The sequence below is a fragment of the Bufo gargarizans genome, chromosome 6 (genome assembly GCF_014858855.1).
Source record: "Bufo gargarizans isolate SCDJY-AF-19 chromosome 6, ASM1485885v1, whole genome shotgun sequence".
Classification (NCBI taxonomy): Eukaryota; Metazoa; Chordata; class Amphibia; order Anura; family Bufonidae; genus Bufo; species Bufo gargarizans.
Genome location: NC_058085.1, coordinates 113528955 through 113534954, shown reverse-complemented (window position 1 = coordinate 113534954; position 6000 = coordinate 113528955).

Sequence of the window (6000 nt, the reverse complement as noted above, 5' to 3'; positions counted from 1 at the left end):
TGTCAGAAATACGCCTAAGGCTACTTTCACACCTGCGTTTAGGTGCGGATCCGTCTGGTATCTGCACAGACGGATCCGCAGCTATAATGCAAACGCTTACATCCGTTCAGAACGGATACCATTGCATGATAATGCAAACGGATCCGTCCAGACTTCACATTGAAAGTCAATGGGGGACGGATCCGTTTGAAAATTGAGCCATATTGTGTCAACTTCAAACGGATCCGTCCCCATTGACTTACATTGTAAGTCTGGACGGATCCGTTTGCCTCCGCACGGCCAGGCGGACACCCGAACGCTGCAAGCAGCGTTCGGGTGTCCGCCTGCTGAGCGGAGCGGAGGACAAACGCTGCCAGACTGATGCATTCTGAGCGGATCCGCATCCACTCAGAATGCATTAGGGCTGGACGGATCCGTTCGGGGCCGCTTGTGAGAGCCTTCAAACGGAACTCACAAGCGGAGCCCCGAACGCTAGTGTGAAAGTAGCCTAACATAGACGTATTTCTATATAATAAATTACCCCCTAATTGTATTATTATTTGGGGGTAGGGCTAATATCATTATATTATATAGATTCTAGTGTATTATACTGTGCCCTGTATTTCCCAGTAGAAAATGATCCTTGGGAAACACAGTCCTCATCCCTGACCACCAGGACCAGGTAGCGCTCTGTCAGTACATGGTGACCTCCCCTCTCTGCCACACTGCTCCGCTGTGTACTGGTGCTTATTCTGACACTAGGGCTGGGTTCACATCCCATTTGTGCCATCCATTTAATGTATACCAAAAATGTCTGCGTTACCAGATGCCTCAGACTGATGCCGTACAGTGGCGTCCGTTCACCATACAGTTCCATTGTAAAAAAACATATACGTTAACTTATGCATTTTTTACTTGACTCTGCAGGATACAAAAACGTTGCGTGCCGCACATTTGTATACATCAAACCGATAGGAAAAACGTGATGCGAACCCACATTGGGGGGGAGGGGGGCACACTAAAATTTGCTGTGGGGCCCAGTCAGTTCTAGCTACATCACTGCACATCTCCTTCTCTCCTCCAGGCCTGGCTCACTGCTGCAGCGGGCCCCCGGAGAGAAGGAGCGCAGGGAGCTGCGGTTAGTGAATGACAGGACCACCAGCTCCCCTGCAATGATAGGTATGTGAGGGGGCCACTGGGGGGTCATTCATCACACTGTGAGGGCCCCTTACACAGTATAATGACTCCCAGTGCCCCCCATTTAGTATAATGATCCACATTGACCCTCCATTTAGCATAATGACCACCAGAGCCCCCATTAAATATAATAACCCCTCGTGCCCCCTTCATACAGTATAACCCCCAGTGTGGGGGCGATTGGGGGTCATTATTCTGAATGGAGGGTCACTGTGGGGTCATTATACTGTGAGGGCCCTTTACATAGTATAATGACCCCCAGAGCCCCCTCCATACAGTATTCCCCCAGTGTGGGGGCTACTGGGGGTCATTATTCTGAATAGGGGCGACTGGGGGTTATTATTCTGAATGCAGGGCCACAGCTGGTCATAATACAGTGGGGGGGGGGATTGGGGGTCCATTATACTGTGTGAAGGGCCACTAGTAGTCATTATACTGTGTGAAGGGCCACTAGTAGTCATTATACTGTATAGGGGCCACTGGGGGTCATTATACCGTGTGGGAGCCACACAGGGGGACATGTCAGTGTAAAAAAATGCCTCATGGGGGCCCACTGGGATTTATCGCCCAAGGGCCCACATGAACCTGGAGCCGGCCCTGCCCCTGCCGATCATCTATTTGAAGAGGAGTCCGCGCTCCATGCGAGAGCTGCTTCCTGTTCATTACACTGCCCATTATCTCCTGTGGAGCGGTGGGGTAGTGTAAGAACACATATGTATTCTGTGTATTGTAGTATCGTGCATTCTGTAGTATTGAAATATTGTGCACCACTGTCCTCGATATGATGTCCTCCTTTTGGGGTGAGATGTCCTTGTTTTTGGAGTTATGGAAGTGGCCACCCTACAATAGGTAACATTTAAGAATGTGATTATGCTATGCCTTGTATGCCATGTTGTGCCTGTAAGCAGCTGTGAAATGAGCTCCTGAATGTCCCTCTTATGGAGGGACAGTCTCTATTTTGACCCAAGTCCCTTTTTTGATCTGAGGTATAGATTAGCATATTTACATCAATGTTATTGATCCAGAAAGTGTTTGTCTGGTTCCTATCTGTATATTAGACCCTACCTTGTATATTATTGTCACGGATGGTGTAGCAGAAAACAAGAAGTTACAAATAAGGATCCGACTGGCATGATCCAAAACTAAGGACCAAAAGTGTGACCCCTATTTAAGCCCTGAAACTCTCCCTGTCTTCTCAGCCCATGCAAAGATCTCTATTATAGAAATTTGCATGCCCTCGTGCCTCGACTGTATGACACCTGAACACCCTATAATAGTGAGGGGACACGACCACCGGCTCCCTACACTTAATACGGAGGGAGTCAGGGTCACCTAGGATCAAGCAAACAGGAAAACACAAATCAATGAACAGACTTATCTGTAGAAGCATCAGTTTGTAGCATCCAGCATGTACACACTCCAGGAAGTTGTATAAACTGCAAAGTGATGCAGTATGGGAGGGGATTTAAAGGGATGCAATCAGTGCAACTAGATGACAGCTGAGAGAGGGAAACGAGATGACCAAACGAAAGCAAAACAAAAGAACCTCAAGCAGGAGGTTCTGAAGAGCTTCTCAGATGTCTGGCGGTGACAATTATATTTATTATTTGATACAATTTCTATATTCAGATAATTTTTGCGCTATTGAGCATTAAGATAGCTATTAAAGTGTATAAATATGCAGGAAAAATTGACTTTCATCTAATGAACCACACGTGTCCCTCCTTGACTGTTCAAAAAGTTGGGAGATATGACCAACACAGTCTACAGTGAGGGATCTAAATAAAGCATGCACCGCTGTGTGTTAAATGCCCAGAGTATTAATGCCATATGTAAGTGGTATATCGTGAGTGGGGATGTCACAGGTAGCCCATGTAACAGGCTAATGCCCGTATGAATCATATACCATAAGACAGGATGTTGGGTGATGTAATCCACACTGTATAACATTGGCAAGGGCCTGTAGCATTAATGGCCATGGTTAATGACCACGTACACCACAAGACTAGGCTGTAAGATTGTGGTCTGTACATAGATTTTATGAGTGCCACAGCTGCTGGTATAGACAGGACAAGCCAGCGTGGTCCCCAAGGTGTCAGCTTGTACAGTATTTTAAGCTTTTATCATTTGTCACATTTACTCTTAGTGACAGCAATAGAAATAAACTGGGAGAGAAAAAAAATGGCATAAAAATTTACAATATCAAATTGCCTGCATTAATTATCATTACTTAGCCTGTATTTAATTGAATTGATATTGAAGAAAAATTAGACACTTTTTCCATGAAGCTTCCATGGTGGAAGTAGATTTTAGCTGAGAACTAATATAAATCTGTGTTTTATTATCCTCGATTTACTGCAGTTTGCCTTTTGCAACATTAGTTTTAGGGCTTCCTTGATTGTGTTTTTATGGTTGGTTGTTTAAGTGATTTATAGTGAATTTGAGGTTGTTGTAGAGATAGAGCCCTAGAGGAAAACATCAGTGGACTGAAAAGAACAAGGTCTGTGTCAGGCAGTGCTATTAGAAGCACTTTACATATATGTAACACACTATTCTGCAGATAAGTTCATGAAAGAAAGCAAGTAAAGATGTTTTCCATGTGGGTGCATCCACTAGGGACGTATACGTTGTATTCAGCTTTGCCAACGCACATTCTCATTAGGCAGATCGGCAGCATTTTACAGGTCTAGCAAAGTGGGTGAGATTTTTAAATATCTCTCCCACATGCTGCAAATAAAAAAAAACTGTTTACACACTCAGTATGTTGCTGCATCCAGGCAGAGATAAAATGGTAAGGCCTCTTTCACACAAGCGTGACGGATTAGGTCTGGATGCGTTCAGGGAAACTCGCACCATTTTGCAAGCAAGTTCAGTCAGTTTTGTCTGCGATTGCGTTCAGTTGTTCAGTTTTTCCGCGTGGGTGCAATGTGTTTTGATGCGTTTTTTACGCGTGAGATAAAAAACTGAAGGTTTACAAACAACATCTCTTATCAACAATCAGTGAAAAACGCATTGCATCCGCACCTGCTTGCGGATGCAACGCGTTTTTCACTAAAGCCCCATTCACTTCTATGGGGCCAGGGCTGCGTGAAAAACGCAGAATATAGAACATGCTGCGTTTTTCACACAACTGCTCATGTACACAGACTTATTGAAATTCAGTATTCAGGATTCAGTACGGGTGCAAAGCGTTCACGTCACGCATTGCAGCTTATTATAGCTTGCTGCTTTTTCCAAGTGCTGATTTTTATAAGTGCATTGGAGATATTCAGGAGACTAACTTAGAGTTTTTCCACTGTAGCAGAATTTCAGCGGTGTTTCTTGTGGATACTCAGACACTGTTTCAAAACAGGTAAGGAATTTGTTAGACAGGTTATCACTATTGTCTGATTGCAAATGAGCCTAGGTGATTAAGGTGTTAAATTTGTTATTGGGGGAGGAGCTTTTGTGGGAGTGTGTGTATATATAGCCACATAGTATTAGCTTGCCTAATTATAGCTTGCTGCTTTTTCCAAGTGCTGATTTTTATAAGTGCATTGAAGATATTCAGGAGACTAACTTAGACTAACTTCCACTGTAAAAAGTAGGATTTGTTTGTTTAAAATCCCCTCTTTAAAAATGGCAGACCTGGCTCTATGCAGGAATTGTTGTGCTTTTATTTCAGGTTCCACTCTTCGGAGCTTTGGATGCTGTCTGATCTGTAGACCGCTCTCCATAATGCAGCAGGAAATTGCATTTTTGAAATCTGAGATTTGTAAATTAACCATTAAACAAACTCGGGCTGAGAACGTTGCAATGCCACCTCCACAAAGGCCCCCTAGAAATGGAAGATGGGTTACTGCAGGTTCTGGTAGACTGAAAGTTGTTGATAGAAGACATGTCCCACAGTCTGTGGCTCTCCATAATTCATTTGCAGCACTTTCAGAGTGCAAGAGCAACATGGAGGATGGCTCAAGCACAGTGGATGAGAAACAATCATCTCCCATGCCTAAAGTATGCAAGACTCCAGCCAAAGACAAAAAGGAGAAGGTGATAGTAAGCAGCTGTTGGTGGGCGATTCCATCATAAGAGGTGTGAAGTTTGAGGAAAATGGTGTTGTGAGATATCTCCCTGGTGCTACTGCTAGCAGGGATAGACTACGGATCCTTAATATTGTTAGGCAAGCAAAGCAGGAAAGGGAGGTGGATGTTATTGTCCATCTTGGGACAAATTATCTGGCTTGCAATGAGGTTTCAAAGGTGAAAGAAGCTTTTCACACACTTGGAAATGATATGCGGGAGGGTGCATCAACTGTTTCATTCTCTGCCGTTTTGCCTGTGCATAACCTTCAGCATGACAGGAAGATGCGCTTTAAGGAATTTAATGTATGGCTTGGTGAATGGTGTCTGAACCAAGGGTTTGGCTTTGTGTCTCATGTTAGCTCTCGTTGGAATGGAAAAGAACTGTACAAGAAAGATGGTTTGCATCTTTCTCTCAAGGGAACAAATGTCCTCAGTGAACAGTTCCAAGTATTTGCTAAGGAGCATTTAAACTAGGAAAGGGGGGCAAAAGAGTGATAATCCAGCAGTCCGACTGCCCCCTGGAACAATGCCAGAAGATGCCAGTAGCACAAAGGTTAAGAAATGACAAACTCAGATTCTTGTCTACAAATGCTCGCAGTTTAGGGAATAAGATCAATGAACTTAAGGCTATAATAGCATCTGAGAATATAGATTTAGTGGCTGTTACTGAGACGTGGTTCAATGGGAGTAATGACTGGGATAGAACAATACTAGGGTTCTCTCAATATAGGAAAGACAGAGAGGGCAAGAAGGGGGGTGGGTT